The sequence below is a fragment of the Polyodon spathula genome, chromosome 4 (genome assembly GCF_017654505.1).
Source record: "Polyodon spathula isolate WHYD16114869_AA chromosome 4, ASM1765450v1, whole genome shotgun sequence".
NCBI classification, from domain to species: Eukaryota; Metazoa; Chordata; class Actinopteri; order Acipenseriformes; family Polyodontidae; genus Polyodon; species Polyodon spathula.
In genome coordinates, this window is record NC_054537.1 from 45,912,973 (window position 1) to 45,932,005 (window position 19,033).

The window sequence follows — 19,033 nt, forward strand, 5'->3', positions numbered from 1 at the left end:
CAGTTATGCATTCCTTATCCTGAGTTTAAACTGCAACAATTTCTTAACTGTCAAATACCCCACTTTTTAGAAATGCTATACTCTACTCAAGATTACGGTAGTTTGTGTGAGCACAGATAAGGTGTCTGGAGCCTAATGATGTTTAATGATGCTGAAATATGTCTCAGTCTGTGGCATACAGTACATCAAAATGTATGTCATATGCAGTTATTATATGGGCTTATATAAATAGGGTCACGTTTTATGACTGACAATGGTTTAATGAGTTATAAGCAAGAGATTCCAGACTCGCTCACTAAACCAAAATTTAAAAAGGAATTTGTTCTAATACCTTAATTGTGCAGGATGTGCATTTTGTAGAAGGATGGTGCGTATTGTTTTTCACATACATAGCAGTTTGTGGGTGTGCATTCTGCCTACAGTTGATCAACTGTCCCCTGCAGGCAATAAAGTTGCCCCCTCAACACTATTCATCTGTGAATGATGTTCTCTTCTGTTGTAAGAATGTATGACTCTATTCCAAATACTTTTAACCCTAACAATGGCTCATACCTTCATTAAGTTGTTGTAGATGTCTTTCTCCTAATAACAGCCAAGTCATTTGTATATTTTTATATTATTGTATATTTCATGATTATATGTTTAAAGTTATAGATGCATGCATGATACATACTTCTAATATGCATTTTCCAGGCCTGAACTCCACTATACTTGATGACTTTTTAACCAAACGGCTCCAAGTATATGCAAATACTGCAGTTCATTAAACACAGAAAATGCATTCGTTTCACTTCCTTTGTTTTGTAAAACTATAAATCCATAAATACACATAGCTTTGAAATTGGGAGCTATAACCAAGTTTTATTTTCTACGTTCATATTGTTTCTTTACATTTAATTCCTGTCTCTAGATTTCCTTTGATTTGGCTTAATACACTGCTGATGTTGACACACTACTCTACATCTCCTGGATGCCATCAAGACCTGCGGACTGACCAACAGCGTGCTTTTTTACCAAGTGTCCACGAGTGAGCTCTTTGGCAAAGTGCAAGAGACCTCCCCCCCCCCAACCCCCCCGAAGGAGACCATGCCCTTCTACCCCTGCTCCCCATATGGTAAGTACCTCCACTCCAGCTTCCTTTTGAGCTGTGTGTGTGCAAAAAGAGCTTATGTATAGTCATATGTATAGATATTGCCTAAGGGACGGGTAATTACCACCTTCACAGTTGAACAGAAAAAATAGAGAAGCATGTCTTTTTCAAACATCAGTATGGAGCTCTTGATATCATACAAGGTTGGTGATTGACGCTTTTGGAGATAGTAAAGAAAGTGATAAGGTTTCATATTCTTTGTTGCCTAAATGAAAAGTCTCCTAAGAGTCGGCGTCTCCCAAAGGCTGGGTATGAAATATGTGACACACTTAGTAATCAAGTTTGAAAGGTAAGCTGGAGTGATAGAGTTTCCTTCAATAAGGGGGCTTACAAGCAAACCTTTGCACTAGTAGTTTTACATGTCACCACATTTGAATTAAAGGTCAGCATATTTTAAGCCCACCCCCCCCACCCTCTTCCCATGAGTGTTAATATATTGACATAGCCACTATATTCAGGCAATTTGTTAGTCATAAGAAAACAAACCCAAGAGGCATTTGTACTTCCAGTAGATGCTGCCCACACAGATAAGACTCCTTTAACCATTTTGGCCGGTGGCCTATTATCTAAGGCCGATCTAAGGTCGATCTAAGGCCTTGCCTGTAAAATATTATCAGCTGACACCATTCAACAGTTCAGAGCTAATTGCATTTCTATTTTGCACACGACTAGCATTGACTCTGCTGTGGTTGTTATTTATAATTTTCTCCTCTCCTCTCAGGTGTAGCCAAGCTTTATGCCTTTGGATCATTGTGAATTTTAGAGAGGCCTAGAACTTTTTTGCCGTCAATGGCATTCTTTTCAACCAGAAGAGCCCAAGACCAGGTAAGTAAACCCTAAACCATGTATTGCTAGAACACATTACACCCTTCAAGAACACTGGAGCCACCATCAACTATCATAATAGAAGACTCAAATGAGCCGGTGTGATGGGTCTGTCCTTGTGGGAATGAAGGGGTGCATATATTATGTGTATATCATCCTAACGACATTTTCTGGAAATCTTGTTGTTCATTACACTTATTATTATATATATATATATATATATATATATATATATATATATTATATATATATATATATATATATATATATATATATAATATATGGCATATTTCTCATGGGTGTACTTTAACTAAGTACCAGTAGATAAGTCTAGCTATGCCTAACATTCCTTAACTTGTTCATTAGCCATTTGTCCTGCTCAGATAAAAGCCTCCAAAATAATACCAAATGCTTTGCATCTCAAACTAATGATTGTCTTGCCTTTACATGTCAGATTTGTTTTACATGCTGAAAATTTCCTGTGCTGTTCTGGACCCTAATCCAAATTTACAAACCTGTCAAAGGTAACAAATGGTGTTTGACACTTTTATAAATATGGCAGCATTGCTTTCCATTGATATAAGCAACAACAAAAAAAATTGTGGTGATGACACCTGGATTGGTTCAACTTTTAAATCTATAACTTGCAAACTACTTCTCGGACTCTGAAAATCTTCATTTCTGAATTATGCCTGTAGCTGCTTAATACCCCAGAAATTACAATATATCCAAACATTACAATGGAAGATGGGACTAAAGTAAATACTGTAAAAATGATCAGATTACAATTCATTTGGAGATTCTTTGATGGTATGCTGACACAGCAAGGAAGTAATCACTAACTTTACTGCTTTTTGGGAATGTAGACAATGTAAATAAAAGAAAACAAACAAACTGTTCTAAGTTTTGGATGTGCCCAAACACTAAAATATGTTCAGATACTATGTAATTATTTGTAATGTAAAATCTCAAAGGATTGTGGGACATCTTTAAGTCATGAAGCAAGCTCTATCATGGCACACTGTGAGAGGCTTTGTTGCTGTATTTGTCATATAATGAAGGCAGCTACCAGAGCATGATTTGTGGTCATATTTTCAACGCGTTTACTCCAGTTGTTAATTAACTCCTAGGTAAAACAACTGTTTATTTTTAAAAACTAAAACCAAACCAAGGTATATATTTAAATAGTTAACGAATAGAGGGCACACTTTGAAAATAAGACCTTTTAGTTTCGTATAGTTTTCACTTAATATCCTGATTGAGCATTTTGAAGTTCTGGATGATTCACAGAAATAATTTCAATATGATTTAGAGTTTTTTATTTAATTTTTTTAATTTTTAATAAGTCACCTTAGAATCTGCCTGTTAGAATTCCTTTGTCGGTGTGGAGATTTTTATTTCTTAAGTAGTTATAACACCACTGTTTTTGGAAGACCTTTGCAGCTCGGAGATGAGCTTTAATGAAGGTCAAACACAGATTTAAACACCATTACAGAAATCGCATACATCAACTCTAGCAAGATTATACAGCATATGCATTCCTTAATCAGCTGCTGCTAATCTTCGACACTGATAGATGGACTGGGAAAAATGTTGTCTGGGTAGCAGGGGACACTGGGAGGTATGAGGGTTGGTTAAGACAAACTGCTCTCTGGTGAATTTGAAGTCTGGAACAAAAAAAGATAGGGATAGTCAACATAATTTAAGCAATTACTTTAATGAGCCAAACCAGAGAATCCAAAACCATCCTCTAACTTTATTTTAATTATTTTAATAAATATTTATTAACCCCCTGTGACAGGGTGCAGCCTGTCTTTGTGTTTAGAGTGGATGTGAGTCTGCTGTATGGATCTGAGTGAATGAGTTTGTGTGAGGAATGCATGAAAGGTGTGCAGCTTATGAGGTGCGAATTGCTCAATTAGCTGCAGCACCTGTATAAAAGGGAGTGGTTGGGAGTGTTAGTTGGTGATGTGTTTGGGAGAGGGAGAGGGAGAGAGGGAGAGGGAGAGAGGAGGAGGGGGAGGGAGAGGGAGAGGGGAGGGGGGGGGGGGGGAGTTTATTAGTTATTGTTTAGACTGTGTTGTGTCTTTTATTTTGCCATCATGCCCTTTTGTTTTGTGTGTTGATTATTATTTAATTAAAAGTATTTTATTAGCTGCACTTTCCGTCTCTGAGTCTCCTCACTTTGGCTACCCGGACACACTTCCTTATTAGCAAAACTATATAGAATAAAACTACAGTGCAATGAGAATGGCATAAGAGTGGGTCTATCAGTTTCAAGGCTAAGCTGTTGAGATCTTCTACTCTTTAAATGAATCAAACAGAACCATTTTGCAGTATAAACATGAAGTTAACAGATGTTCAAAAAATTGATCCATATGGCACATCTTTACCAGAACAAAGAATATGCATAAGTGGCTCTACAAGGAAGTCATTGTAAATCAAATTAATATAGCCATAACTGAATTAATTGAAGCCTTAATTAACTATAAACACAGTGCTAACAGTGTAAAACTATTTTTAATGATTGTTTAGTCAAATTATAGTTTTAATACTATTAATACTCCAGCACTTAAAGCTTTGCTAGTTATTCCAAATATACATTGATGAGATTGATTGATTCAGATTTCTCATGCAACTCTGCCCTGCAGCTTTACCAGACAGTTACCTTGAGATCAAAAAAGTGTTTTGTTTATATCTGTTTCAAAGGAGATATTAAGAGATGTTTTTCACTAGTATTTTAGGTCAAGATGATATTCCTAAATTTAGAAGTTTTTATCTATAGATTCATTCTTTCAGCACTAATGAAAAAAAAAGCAAGATCACTTTAAAAAGGTGCAATAAATGCTAATATATGTGTCTTTGAAACCAGTTGTTATTTCAAAGTAAGGCTACTATTTCTTGGCAGTTTGTGACATAGCTGTTGTAGGTCACCTGCTCTCTGAAAGTTTCATGCATTGTGAAATCTGATTGTTCTGATTCTGAAAGACTAAACATACAGTAGTGCACAAACAGTTGCCTTCACTAGAATTTTGTTAAACAACAGGTTGTGATATTGATTTGGAAAAGGTTTTTGATACATATTGGAAAGCTGTGATGAAAGACTGACTACCCACTGTGTAAGGAGAAGTGAGCAAACTAGATTTAAGTCGTACTATAACCTCAGAAATGCAGACTTCTGTGGCAAATTCAACTGAGTGTTATGATATAGCTTCTGACCAATCCCAGTTCTCTTAAGGTTTGACAAAAAACGTTGAACACAAAAATGAACTGTAACCTGGCCACTCTTCCCCCAGTATACTTCTCTTCAAAAAAAATGCAGTCTTACCATAAAACTCTTTAGCAAATCACTCACTAACACAGGGTCCTTGGTGGAAGGAAATACCCGGTTATTGCTTCACATATACTTTTGGGGAAGGGAGTTATATTACTATGACATCATTGTCTTGACAACAGGGTGGTGCCAGCCTCCAAGCACAACACCCACCTAGACAGAAAACTACATGATGTCATCACCTCCCAAAGGGAGTGATACCAGGGAAACAGTAGATGCCTTATACAGTGACCTTAAACAGGAGGTTCTTTATGACCTAAGCCGGTTTGATCCGATTACAATTAAAATGTATTTGAAAACTAACTTTAGAGTTAGGCGAGGGCGCTATTACAACCAAATGGTCCATATTGTTTGATAAATCCCCATGTGGAGGGTCTTATTGCATCTATACTTCAATGTTACAGAACAATTAATTATCATTTAAATTGATTTTAACTGGGGTTTTTTTTCGTATCCTTTCATATATATAAGCACTCTAAAATGAACGTTCTACAAAATGTAACACTGCATTATAACAACGTTGCCTTGTGCTTCTCTATAAAATAAATTAACAAAACAGCATTTTTAAAACGTATTTTTTGTCGTTATGTTATCGATTTTTATTTATTTTTTCTAATGGCCTGCAAGTACACCTGATATTTTTATCGCTCACATTGGTTGGATCTAGTCCTATTCGTGGATGAAGAGAAAGGACATTTCATTATATATATTTCTTGATGGGGCAGTGTGGATCATAAGGGCACTCATACATTTAATGATCATATCTTGATATGTTGAAAATAAAACATTACCCTTTTAAATGACTCCTACACATTTTATTGCAGTATGGACTGAGGCAGCTGCTTAAGTGATGCTTTCCATTTTTGACAGGCAATTTACAGTGAGAGGTTTTTAGAGGTACAACCAAGTCAGCGATTTGCTATTTTAACAAAACAATGCAGCGCATGCTCACTTTTTTTATTTAAATTGTTAAATTATTGTAATATCATAATTTAAAAAATGTTAACTATTGAAACTCAATTAGTTCACCATTCTGTAAATCCAAGATGGACTTTTGGTTAAATAATGAGCCATTTTTTGTTCAAAAAAAGCTTTTTTTTAATGGCCTAAAAAACTTTTTTAAAGTTTTAGTTTCAGGTATCTTTGTTAGGTTAAAACTGATTAATAAAATCCATTTAGATTTTTTTTTTTTTTTTGTTTAAACCTAAAAATGCATTTGATCACCCTGCTAGGAGTAGTGTGTTTTACTTTTAAGTACGGAATGTAACCATTACCATATGGATGTTTACCTTGTATAGACCCGAAACCTGAATAAGATATATCAAAGCTGTGATGCAGTCATGGCCAGCCCCTGAGGACATAAATGGACTGCGTTCACAGATCTCAGTGCCATTTTTCCTTTCAAGACTGACTTGACCAGAGAGCCTACTTCAGATAAGTACTTGTTGCTTCTATCTGCTAAAAATTTTGCATTTATTGTGTTTTTACACAAATCATATGTTACCGTATTTACTTGAATTTAAGTCAAACTTTTGTGGCCAAAATAAAAGTTCAATTTTGGAGGGAGCGACTTGGATTCAAGGTTTTTAGTTAGGGTACCAATTTACATTTGCGCATGTCAATCATTCTGGTGCGCTTGAACAAGACCAATTGTACACAGTACTGCCCACTACAGATATTACTCTCGGCACAGTACCGGTATATTTAAATGGCTCGACGGCAAACTTCATGAACATTTTTTAAAGCAGCTTTTAAAAGAAAAATAATTTTGTTTACTGAAGAAAAGAGAAACTGCGACATCTATGCGTCAGAAGATGGAGACGCAATCGAAGGCTATGCAATACTATAATATTACCAGTGTAGTACTTGTTGAAATAAACAATGCAGTCCGGCTTCAAAATGAACAATCCTTTATTTATATATCTTTCTTTCTCTATCTGGAGGAGCACAAGAAACAAGAACACTAAGGTATGTATTGCTTAATGGCGGGTTCTCCATCGCTCACTGATTCTCTAACTTACTCACTGTTATTATGGTCTGTGCCTGGTTTAACTACGGGAACCCCACTAATGTAAACTCCAAAGTCTTAACTCAAACCTAAAATGGCTTTTTCAGGTGGGTATCCCTGTACATTGCCACCTGCAGTGACTGCTTACTGATGGACCCGTACCGAACCAGTACTGAGGTCACCGACCCACTCCACTCCTGGCTCAGTACCGCACCGGTACCAGTACCATCCCGATACTGTCACAGTGCTAAAGCCAATGACTCGCCTGGTCGATATCTATAACCAGATTAAGGCAGCATCTATACAACTGTATTTGTACGCTGCATTGCTTGCTACTTGCATCATGCCTGGGTTTTATCCCTGTGAGACATACAAGATCAGCCTGCCTATTGAGGACAAGCATAGCAGGTGCTTTTACTGCCTTGAGCCATGAGGCACTAACTAATCGCAGCTTCTGCAAGTTTTGTGTCCCTTTTTAAAAGCGCATGGTTAAGGAACAGCTAACCCTCAGCTATTGCCTCCTTGGTTCAGGCGTCTGATTTACTGTGCCTTTTTAAGGACGCTTACCTGCCCTAAAAAACAGTGCCGGGTCTCTGAGGTGATCCTCAAGAGAGGTTATTCAGCTAGTGTGTTTGCCGCATGGCTATGCAATTCTGACAGCATCCTGGTAGTCTACTGGAAGCCCTATAATATAGGGTGCATGATGCCAAGAAGCTGGGTCTGGCCCATTTTCCACCGGTTCAGGCTTCTACTGCCGCTTAGGTCCAGGCGCCTGATTTAGTGCACCTGTCTAACAAGCAGTGCTGGGTCTGTGAAGTGATCCTCAAGAGAGCTTATTCAACCACTGCATTCGCCGCATGGCTAGACAATTCTAACTCTGGTAGCATAGCCTACCAGCCGCATTTGCTATCGGTCCCTTTCTGGGAACAACAGGTCCTCACCACAACAGCTGGATGAGCTGCGTCTGGTTAACAAGAACCTGTTCCGTGTGTCCAAGCTCAACGGACAAGCTATAGGTAGAAATCTGTCTATGCTGATAACTGTATGAAGGCAGCACTGTTGGACGGCCTGACTCCAGGGCATAAGTTTGGTCCTGCAGTGGACGAGATACTGCAGCACTCTCACTGCATGTGGGAATCTACTGAGGAGCTGTTTTGTCTTCTTCCCAATTGACCACCTCCAGTCTGTAAACCAGCAACAAACTGACTGGCACGCTAGGCACCCTGCACAGAGACATAAGCCATTCCTTCTCAGGGAGCCATCTGGACTATTGGCGTCAGTGCACCACAGACATCTGGGGTCTTACTATTGTTCAGACCGGCTCTTCACTGTTGGGCCTCCTGCGCATGTCCCTCTGCAGACCTGATTCAACAGCAGGTTATTCACCTATTGACAGTGTTGCGACCTGCTCAGTCAGGCACGGGGGACTTTATGGCATCCTGACCAATCGAGCCTGCAGCTCTGGGTCTGGCCCCTGAATGGCTGCATTTGAGCCATCTGGGACTTTCCAACGGGGTTATTGACACCCTGCAGAATGCCAGAGCACCGTCCATGCTTTCCCAGTACGGGTACAAGTGGGGTGTTTTCCAAAAGTGGTGTCTGTCTCATGGGTTTGACCCCACGACTTGTCCCATGGCAGTAATACTGCAATTTTTGTAGGACCTATTTGACGAGGTGAAATCCACCTCCACATTAAAGGTCTATTTGGCAGCCATTTCTCCCCAGTGGCTCACTTCCTGGCAGGGCGATTTTTGAAAATGGCTCGCTGACTTCGGCCGCCTATGAAGGACATTGTTCCTTGCTGAAGGCTGAATGTGGTGCTTGAAGCCTCCATTTGAGTCCGTACATTCAGCTCAGCTGAAATATGTATCGCTCAAAGCAGCTTTCTTGCTTGCTATCACCTCTACAAAGTGGGTTAGTGAGATGCAGGCATTCTCCATAGTGAGAGCCTGCTTAATTTCTACAGAGGCCAGGACAAAGTTTACGTTCTGTACCAATCCTGCCTTTTTGCTGAAAGATCACAGGATTCCATTTCAACCAGCCTGTGGAATTGAAGGCTTTCCATCCAGTCTGACAAGGAGTGGCAGCACTTTGCCCAGTGTGGGCCCTGGTGTACTTCGATGACAGGACGAAAAGTTGGAGGTAGTCCAAACTATTTTTTGTCTGCTATGGGGAGAAGTCCCATGGTCAAGCCTTGTCTAAGCAGTTGCTGTACAAATGGATAGCAGAGTCAGGACTGCCTATGAGTTGGCCAACTTGCCCCCTCCTGAAAAGCTCACTGCCCATTCCACCAGGGTCATGCGACTGAGAGCAGCTTTGAACGGGTCCACGCTAAAAACTATTGACTAAATAAATCAAAGCGTATTCCATGAGTAAGGGTACTCATAATGGTAAGGTACATTCCCTGTCAGGGAACCACTATGTTGGATAACAACCTAACGTTTTTCAGTTTGTCCTACAGTACTCTTATAAATTTTCTCCAAAGGTTTTTAACCCATTTTTCAATTGGACGATGCTATGTTACAAATGTTTAAATATACTACATAGTCCTAGTATATATATATATATATATATATATATATATATATATATATATATATATATATATATATATATATATATATATATATACACACACACACACACACACACACAAAACTGAAAGATCATAATTGGATAAGTCTCCACCCCCCTGAGTTAATACTTGGTGGAAGCACCTTTGGCAGCAATTACAGCTGTGAGTCTGTTGGGATAGGTCTCTACCAACTTTGCACACCTAGATTTGGCAATATTTCACCATCCTTCTTTACAAAACTGTTCAAGCTCTATCACGTACCTTGGGGAGCACTGATGGACGCAATCTTCAACTAATGCCACAAATTTTTGATTGGATTTAGGTTGGGGCTCTGACTGGGTCACTTAGGGACAGTTACCTTTTTGTTCCTTATCCACTCCAGTGTAGCTTTGGCTGTGTGCTTTGGGTTGTTGTCATGCTGAAAGGTGAACTTCCATCCCAGTTTCAGCTTTCTTGCAGAGGGCAGCAGGTTTTCCTCAAGGACTTCTCTATACTATTCTCCATTCATTTTCCCTTCTATCCTGACAAGTGCCCCAATCCCTGTCAATGACAAACATCCCCATAATATGATGCTGCCACCACCATGCTTCACAGTAGGGATGGTGTTCTTTGGGTGATGCACTATGTTGGGTTTTTGCCAAATATAATGCTTTGCATTTAGGCCAAAAAGTTCCATTTTAGTTTCGTCAGACCATAAAACTTTTTGCCACATGGCTACAGAATCTCCTGAGAGTTTTTTTGCATACTTCAAACAGGATTCAAGGTGGGCTTTTCTGAGTAATGGCTTCCTTCTTGCCACCCTACCATATAGGCCAGATTTGTGGAGTGCTTGGGATATTGTTGTCACATGCATACTTTGACCAGTCTTGGCCATAAAAGCTTGTAGCTCTTGCAAAGTTGACATTGGCCTCTTGGTAGGCTCTCTGATCAGTCTCCTTCTTGCTTGGTCATCCAGTTGGGAGGGATGACCTGATCTAAGCAGGGTCTTGGTGATGCCATACACCTTCCACTTCTTAATAATCATCTCGACCGTGCTCCAAGGGATAGTCAGTGCCATTGATATTTTTTATACCAATCTGTGCTTTTCAACAACTTTGTGCTGGAGTTATTTAGAAAGTGCCTTGGTGCTCATGGTTGAGTCTTTGCTTTGAAATGCTGTACCCAGCAGAGGAAACCTACAGGAACTTCTGAATTTACCCTGAAATCATGTAAATCACTACAATTTAACACAGGTGGAGGCCACTTAACTTGTTGTGTGATTTTGAAGGTGATTGGTTAGACCTGAGTTTATTTAGGATTGCTATTACAAGGGGGTGGATACTTATCCAACCAAGCTATTTCAGTTTTTATTTTTAAGTAATTTTCTACAAATTTCTAGAATATTTTTTTCACTTGGAAGTTGTGGGGTAGGATGTGTAGATAAATGAAAAAACAAAAAAACAAAAACAATTTTAATGCATTTTAATTCCAGGCTATAAGGCAACAAAGGGTGAAAAATTCTCAAATTGTGTGTATAAGTAAGAAGGATAATTCTATTTTTTCTTTCAGCACCAAATCTGAAATTACCCCAAATTTTACCTAGGCTGGCCTAATGATGAACATACCAGTACTACTGCAGCTATTGCTTCCCCACTAAGAACAGTATATGAACAATTACAGGCAATTGCATAGACAGAAGATCAATGTTACAATGAAGGAAAGATGACGTGATGATCTGAAGTTGACCTCATTGTAAAACTAAACCCAAGTATGTATGTGTAATAAGTGTGCATGCAATTACCACCTTAATTAACATTTTGACCTCAATTCTAATTTGTGTAGCACCTTTTGGACAGCTCTGTAGCACACTGTGGGAAGGCACCAGAATTTCCAAGATATTCAATTGTACCTTTTGTCTTGTCTGTTTGTGGAGATGAAATAAAACAGATTATGTGCTAAGCAGTGGAAGAGAATGGTCTCTCTTGCCCACACATTGTTCAACAGGCATGTTGTGACACAGAGCTGCAATTCTCTATGGTGATGTAACAGTGAATCTACAGCTCTAGAACGGGAGACCACCCTACATATGTCTCAACTCTAATTCTTTTTAATTGAGCACTCAGGCAAGGCCCTATTTTCTTAGCACAGATTGACAGTTTTGGTGAATAGAAGTTAATTGAGCTCAGGTAAGTTTAGTCACCTGTCCCAAGGTGTAGGCTGAAATAAAACAAACTCTTTACACCAGGGGGTTTTAGAGAAAAAATGAACAGTGGCTCCATGTTGAAAAGATAGGATGAAAAATTGTTTCTGCATACTATGAGTCTCATCCACTCCCTGGTGATGTCTGTATATGTTGTCTATATTTCTCTGTATTCCTCTGTCTGGCCATGAGTGTCCTGTTTTCTAATCTGGAAGTAAAAAAGTCCAGGTGAATTAGAGATGGTACAGAACCAAACGCACGAACAGCAAAGAGTTCAAAGAATTTTAGCATGTTAGTCAATTTAGAAGTTCCCATACATGTATACTGCATTGTACATAAATGATTGTAGTCATGTTCCAGTCATGTTCGTGCTCTGGAGATCCAAATCCGTGGACAAGACATTCACACAATGCACTGGCAGCTGTGCTTTGTGGGCTTCGGTAGCAGGCCATTATAATTCTTTGGCCAGTTAGTGTGTTACTGCAGTGCAGTGAATTGGAGTGCATGGTCACACAAAACCAACAGCCTTTTTCTACTGGGTTGAACAACGCAAGGGATTTTGTTTAACCGTATTTAAATATAGATCCTTCTCCGCACCTGTATTTGTATTACCTGGTTGTCATAGAGACCAAGAATCTAAATGAATTAAAATACCATTTTAGCAGCAATAATGACATCCGGTGTTTTTTTTGTTCATTTTTCTTGGCTGATAAAAGAGCAGGTAAGTGGGACTCCTGGGGAATGACATGCAGCACTAGGCTCTCTGTGCCGGTATCTGCATACTTGTGGGAAAGAGTTTCAAGTATCAATTGGCAGCTGAAGCAATTATGCCAAGTTTTGTTTTTTTTTCCCTCTCCTTTGTTTACCTAAACACTGGAGTCACTAAGACTGTAAAGACTGCCACTGACCGTTTTATTGGGTTATTTGTGTCTTATAATTTGTAAGAAATATAATGCCTCTCTCAGTTCCCATTCTAGTCACATGTGCAATGGATAGTGTCCCTCATTTACAAGCATTCCAGGGTTTTTCAGAAACCAGAAAAAAAAAGCTGAACCTTGCCACAATTAAAAATCATACACTCTTCAGAACAAGCACTGATGATGCCATTCAGTGTCAGGACAAACTGGTATTATTTTGGTACTGTCCGGCCTACAAATTCGTAATCGTTCCACTGATGATTCCAGCTGTTTCCATGGCGACTCTTAGTACATACGTTCAACAGTGGCCACTTATAACATTTGTAACTTTTCAATATCTGTTAGCTAAATTGATTTTCTGCAAACAACTAGCAGCATCTTTTTAGAACAAAAGTTCACTTTTTAACTGAATTATTTATTATGGTCCTGTTTTCTTTTTCTTTTTTTTAAGAATTAAACTTTTGTTTATTTTACCACAGGAATGCAGAATAACTGATAACCAAGGTTGATAACAAAGGCTTTATAGCAGTAGGACATTTAGTTGCCTTGTATTATAGCTATGTCTTGACACTTTAACTGTCAAGTGGAAGTCCTGATCTGAAACTTTGGCTTCCAGTAACAAGATCACTGTTGCGATTGAACCGGCTTTTTATCCTTCCCCCTTGTAAACATTTTAAAGCAGGCTAAATGCCACAGCCTGCTTTTTTAACACAATACATTTTTAAGGAGCTTTCCATTTGAAGGTTTGAAGGTTAAATGGCTGCAGTTGTTAGTTTAAAACCTCTGAAATACCAGAGATTAAGCCATGGGACTACAGCTATACCCATAAAAGAAACAAATTAGCACCAATTTTTATAACACATGGGCTTTGTAGGAGCTTTAATTAGCCATGTACGGCAGTCCGGATCCCAATTAGACCAGGGGATTCAGGCATGTGCAATGCATTTGATGTTAACGTGCATGTTACCATTTAATTTCTACTTTTTTTTTTTTTAAAACTAAAATGCTAGCACATTGTGCACTACCTTTGCACCATACTTAATCACATACTGAAAAGGCATTTTACCCTATATACTTGTTATTCTTAATCATGAGCATCTAGGCTTTGGAATAATTTGTACTTTGGCAGTTGGAACCTTTTCCCTATACCAGAAGTTTTAAGCAAAAATATTTCTAATGAGCCTCGCCTAAGTTTAAATCACTAAACCCTCATCACTGAGTAGGCATCTATTTACAATGGACAGTGTCAAAGCAGGCTAGGATGAATTTGAAGACCTGTACATTTACAAATGAGTTGGAGTCCCAACTGTACACACTGGTCATTCTTTACAATCTGCTGTTTTAGGTTTGTTATAAGTACGTAACACAAGGGGATAGAGTTATAGCCCCTTTGGTATACACTGTTTAATACAGTGGCTTGCGAAAGTATTGACCCCCCTTGGCATTTTTCCTATTTTGTTGCCTTACAACCTGGAATTAAAATGGATTTTTTGGGGGTTTGTATCATTTGATTTACACAACATGCCTACCACTTTGAAGATGCAAAATATTTTTTATTGTGAAACAAACAAGAAATAAGACAAAAAAACAGAAAACTTGAGCGTGCATAAGTATTCACCCCCCCAAAGTCAATACTTTGTAGAGCCACCTTTTGCAGCAATTACAGCTGTAAGTCTCTTGGGGTATGTATCTATAAGCTTGGCACACCTAGCCACTGGGATTTTTGCCCATTCTTCAGGGCAAAAAAGCTCCAGCTCCTTCAAATTTGATGGGTTCCGCTGGTGTACAGCAGTCTTTAAATCATACCACAGATTCGCAATTGGATTGAGGTCTGGGCTTTGACTAGGCCATTCCAAGACATTTAAATGTTTCCCCTTAAACCACTCGAGTGTTGCTTTAGCAGTATGCTTAGGGTCATTGTCCTGCTGGAAGGTGAACCTCCGTCCCAGTCTCAAATCTCTGGAAGACTGAAACAGATTTCCCTCAAGAATTTCCCTGTATTCAGCGCCATCCATCATTCCTTCAATTCTGACCAGTTTCCCAGTCCCTGCCAATGAAAAACATCCCCACAGCATGATGCTGCCACCACCATGCTTCACTGTGGGGATGGTGTTCTCGGGGTGATGAGAGGTGTTGGGTTTGCGCCAGATATAGCGTTTTCCTTGATGGCCAAAAAGCTCAATTTTAGTCTCATCTGACCAGAGTACCTTCTTCCATATGTTTGGGGAGTCTCCCACATGCCTTTTGGCGAACACCAAATGTGTTTGCTTATTTTTTTCTTTAAGCAATGGCTTTTTTCTGGCCACTCTTCCGTAAAGCCCAGCTCTGTGGAGTGTACGGCTTAAAGTGGTCCTATGGACAGATACTCCAATCTCCGCTGTGGAGCTTTGCAGCTCCTTCAGGGTTATCTTTGGTCTCTTTGTTGCCTCTCTGATTAATGTCCTCCTTGCCTGGTCTGTGAGTTTTGGTGGGCGGCCCTCTCTTGCCAGGTTTGTTGTGGTGCCATAGTCTTTCCATTTTTTAATAATGGCTTTAATGGTGCTCCGTGGGATGTTCAAAGTTTGGATATTTTTTTATAACCCAACCCTGATCTGTACTTCTCCACAACTTTGTCCCTGACCTGTTTGGAGAGCTCCTTGGTCTTCATGATGCCGCTTGCTTGGTGGTGCCCCTTGCTTAGTGGTGTTGCAGACTCTGGGGCCTTTCAGAACAGGTGTATATATACTGAGATCATGTGACAGATCATGTGACACTTAGATTGCACACAGGTGGACTTTATTTAACTAATTATGTGACTTCTGAAGGTAATTGGTTGCACCAGATCTTATTTAGAGGCTTAATAGCAAAGGGGGTGAATACATATGCACGAACCACTTTTCCGTTATTTATTTTTTAGAATTTTTTTAAACAAGTTATTTTTTTCATTTCACTTCACCAATTTGGACTATTTTGTGTATGTCCATTACATGAAATCCAAAGAAAAATCCATTTTAATTCCAGGTTGTAAGGAAACAAAATAGGAAAAATTCCAAGGGGGGGTCAATACTTTCGCAACCCACTGTAGATAATCTATTTTAGGCATTAGTGATATCTCATCTGGAGTAGTATAGATATAAACATGTTTGTGACTGATTCTTTTTTTTTTAGAAATGTAATTCTAAATTGCCATTTCAAGTTATCATTGTAATGTGTATTTTGAGGTGTTTTTTTTAAGTACACAAAAAGGTTTAACTGATTACAGAATGTTTTCCTCCTTCAGTCTTGTAGAAAGAGAAGTAAACACAGTGCAGTAAACATGTTATTTTTCAATCAGTATATGGTCCATATATAATATATATATATATATATATAATATAATAGATATATATATATATATATATTATATATATATATATATTTGTCTACCAGCACGGTGCAGTGGAAGGCTGTTAAGCTCTTTTATACACATGTTGCAGGTGAACACTGGAGCCAGGGAAGGGAGTACAGTGGTTATGAACCACATTAGAGACTTTAAAAATCACTTCCAAAATGATCATTTTAGCTACACTGTCATTAAAAAAACTGGTTTGCACTCATCTGACAGTGATAAGCGTAACAACAGACATGCATTTTTTTTTAAACATGCCCTTAACATAAGCTCCCTGTGTAAAACAACTATAACCCGAGATCAGTAGCCTTTTAACCTTACTTCTGCTGCAGCACACACCAGGGAAACGTTTGTACACCTGGAACCCCGTTTCTCATAATTTCAGTGGAATCTGTCCTTCAGCCCTCTGAGCTGGAGTAAAATAAGAAAAAATGAGCCAAACGGTGCTAGTTCTCCCCATCACATTTACATTATGAATAGCCTTCTTTTAAGACAGATTCCTGAACGAGAAAAAAATAATAATTTGGGGTTTTGAGTACCTGCAGTTAAATGGTGTTGCTTTTGGCAGAGCTTGGTGAGCAAATGAGGCATAATCTCTCTGATCTCTGTAGTCTGGTTTGTCAGCCATGGCATTCATAGTGTCCTTCCTTTCTACACCCTGTCTGTGCGAGAGCCATGGCCCAGGCAACCCTCTGAGGGGGAGTCAAAGATCACCGTGTTTACTGGAACAGCAGATGGTGGTCTGCTGGAGGATTGCACCCGCCATGCTGCGGTTCACATGGGGTTCAGAGTAGGGAGAAGAAACCCCTCAACCGATGACAATGATGGCATGCCTCAATGGATTCTTTGTTGTTGAGTTAGAGTGCGTCTATATAAGAACATAAGAAAGTTTACAAACGAGAGGAGGCCATTCGGCCCATCTTGCTCTTTCGGTTGTTAGTAGCTTATTGATCCCAGAATCTCATCAAGCAACTTCTTGAAGGATCCTAGGGTGTCAGCTTCAACAACATTACTGGGGAGTTGATTCCAGACCCTCACAATTTCTGTGTAATTTCTGTCCTTGTTTCTTTTTTCAGGTCGAAAAAGTTCCTTGGGTCGACATTGTCAATACCTTTTAGAATTTTGAATGCTTGAATTAGGTTGCCGCGTAGTCTTCTTTGTTCAAGACTGAACAGATTCAATTCTTTTAGCCTGTTTAGCCTGCCTGTCCCTTTTAAGCCCGGAATAATTCTGGTCGCTCTTCTTTGCACTCTTTCTAGAGCAGCATTATCTTTTTTATAGCGAGGTGACCAGAACTGAACACAATAGTCAAGATGAGGCTTTACTAGTGCAATGTACAGTTTTAACATTACTTCCCTTGATTTAAATTCAACACTTTTCATAATGTATCCGAGCATCTTGTTAGCCTTTTTTATAGCTTCCCCACATTGTCTAGATGAAGACATTTCTGAGTCAACAAAAACTCCTAGGTCTTTTTCATAGATTCCTTCTCCAATTTCAGTATCTCCCATATGATATCTATAATGTACATTTTTATTTCCTGCGTGCAGTACCTTACACTTTTCTCTATTAAATGTCATTTGCCATGTGTCTGTCCAGTTCTGAATCTTGTCTAGATCATTTTGAATGACCTTTACTGCTGCAACAGTGTTTGCCACTCCTCCTATTTTTGTGTCGTCTGCAAATTTAACAAGTTTGCTTACTATACCAGAATCTAAATCATTAATGTAGATTAGGAATAGCAGAGGACCTAATACTGATCCCTGTGGTACACCACTGGTTACCACACTCCATTCTGAGGTTTTTCCTCCAATCAGTACTTTCTGTTTTCTACATGTTAACCACTCCCTAATCCATGTACACGTGTTTCCTTGAATCCCAACTGCGTTCAGTTTGAGAATTAATCTTTTGTGCGGAACTTTATCAAAAGCTTTCTGGAAATCTAAATAAACCATGCCATATGCTTTGCAATTATCCATTATCGATGTTGCATCCTCAAAAAAATCAAGCAAGTTAGTTAGACACGATCTCCCTTTTCTAAAACCATGTTGACTGTCTCCCAGGACCCTGTTACCATATAGGTAATTTTCCATTTTGGATCTTATTATAGTTTCCATAAGTTTGCATATAATAGAGGTCAGGCTTACTGGTCTGTAGTTACCTGGTTCAGTTTTGTTTCCCTTTTTGTGGATCGGTATTACGTTTGCAATTTTCCAGTCTGTCGGTACCACCCCTGTGTCAAGAGACTGTTGCATGATCTTGGTTAGCGGTTTGTATGTTACTTATTTCATTTCTTTGAGTATTATTGGGAGGATCTCATCCGGCCCAGGGGATTTGTTTATTTTAAGAGCTCCTAGTCCCTTTAACACTTCTGCCTCGGTTATGCTAAAGTTATTTAAAACTGGATAGGAACTGGATGACATGTGGGGCATGTTGTCCGTATCTTCCTTTGTGAAAACTTGTGAAAAGTAATCATTTAATATATTTGCTATTTTTTTTCTTCATCTACGATTTTGCCATTTGTATCTCTTAAACATTTAACCTCAACTTCGAAAGTTCTCTTGCTGTTGTAACATTGGAAAAACAGTGCTAGTGGTTGCTAGTGGTTCTCTGACCTCTGTTTTAGTTATTCTGTCTTCGTTATTTGAAAAGAATAAATCAAGGCATGCCTCCCCTCT

At 39.0% G+C, this 19,033-nt stretch overlaps 1 long non-coding RNA gene across 1 annotated transcript in view; it reads left to right on the forward strand.

Moving 5' to 3' along the window:
* Positions 1–19,033, forward strand: part of LOC121314585 — a 141,921-nt gene that overhangs the window by 103,533 nt on the left and 19,355 nt on the right. The window contains exons 2-3 of the long non-coding RNA XR_005950122.1: positions 911–1,114; positions 1,872–1,975. This is a non-coding gene — a long non-coding RNA (uncharacterized LOC121314585). The remainder of the gene's footprint in view (positions 1–910; positions 1,115–1,871; positions 1,976–19,033) is intronic.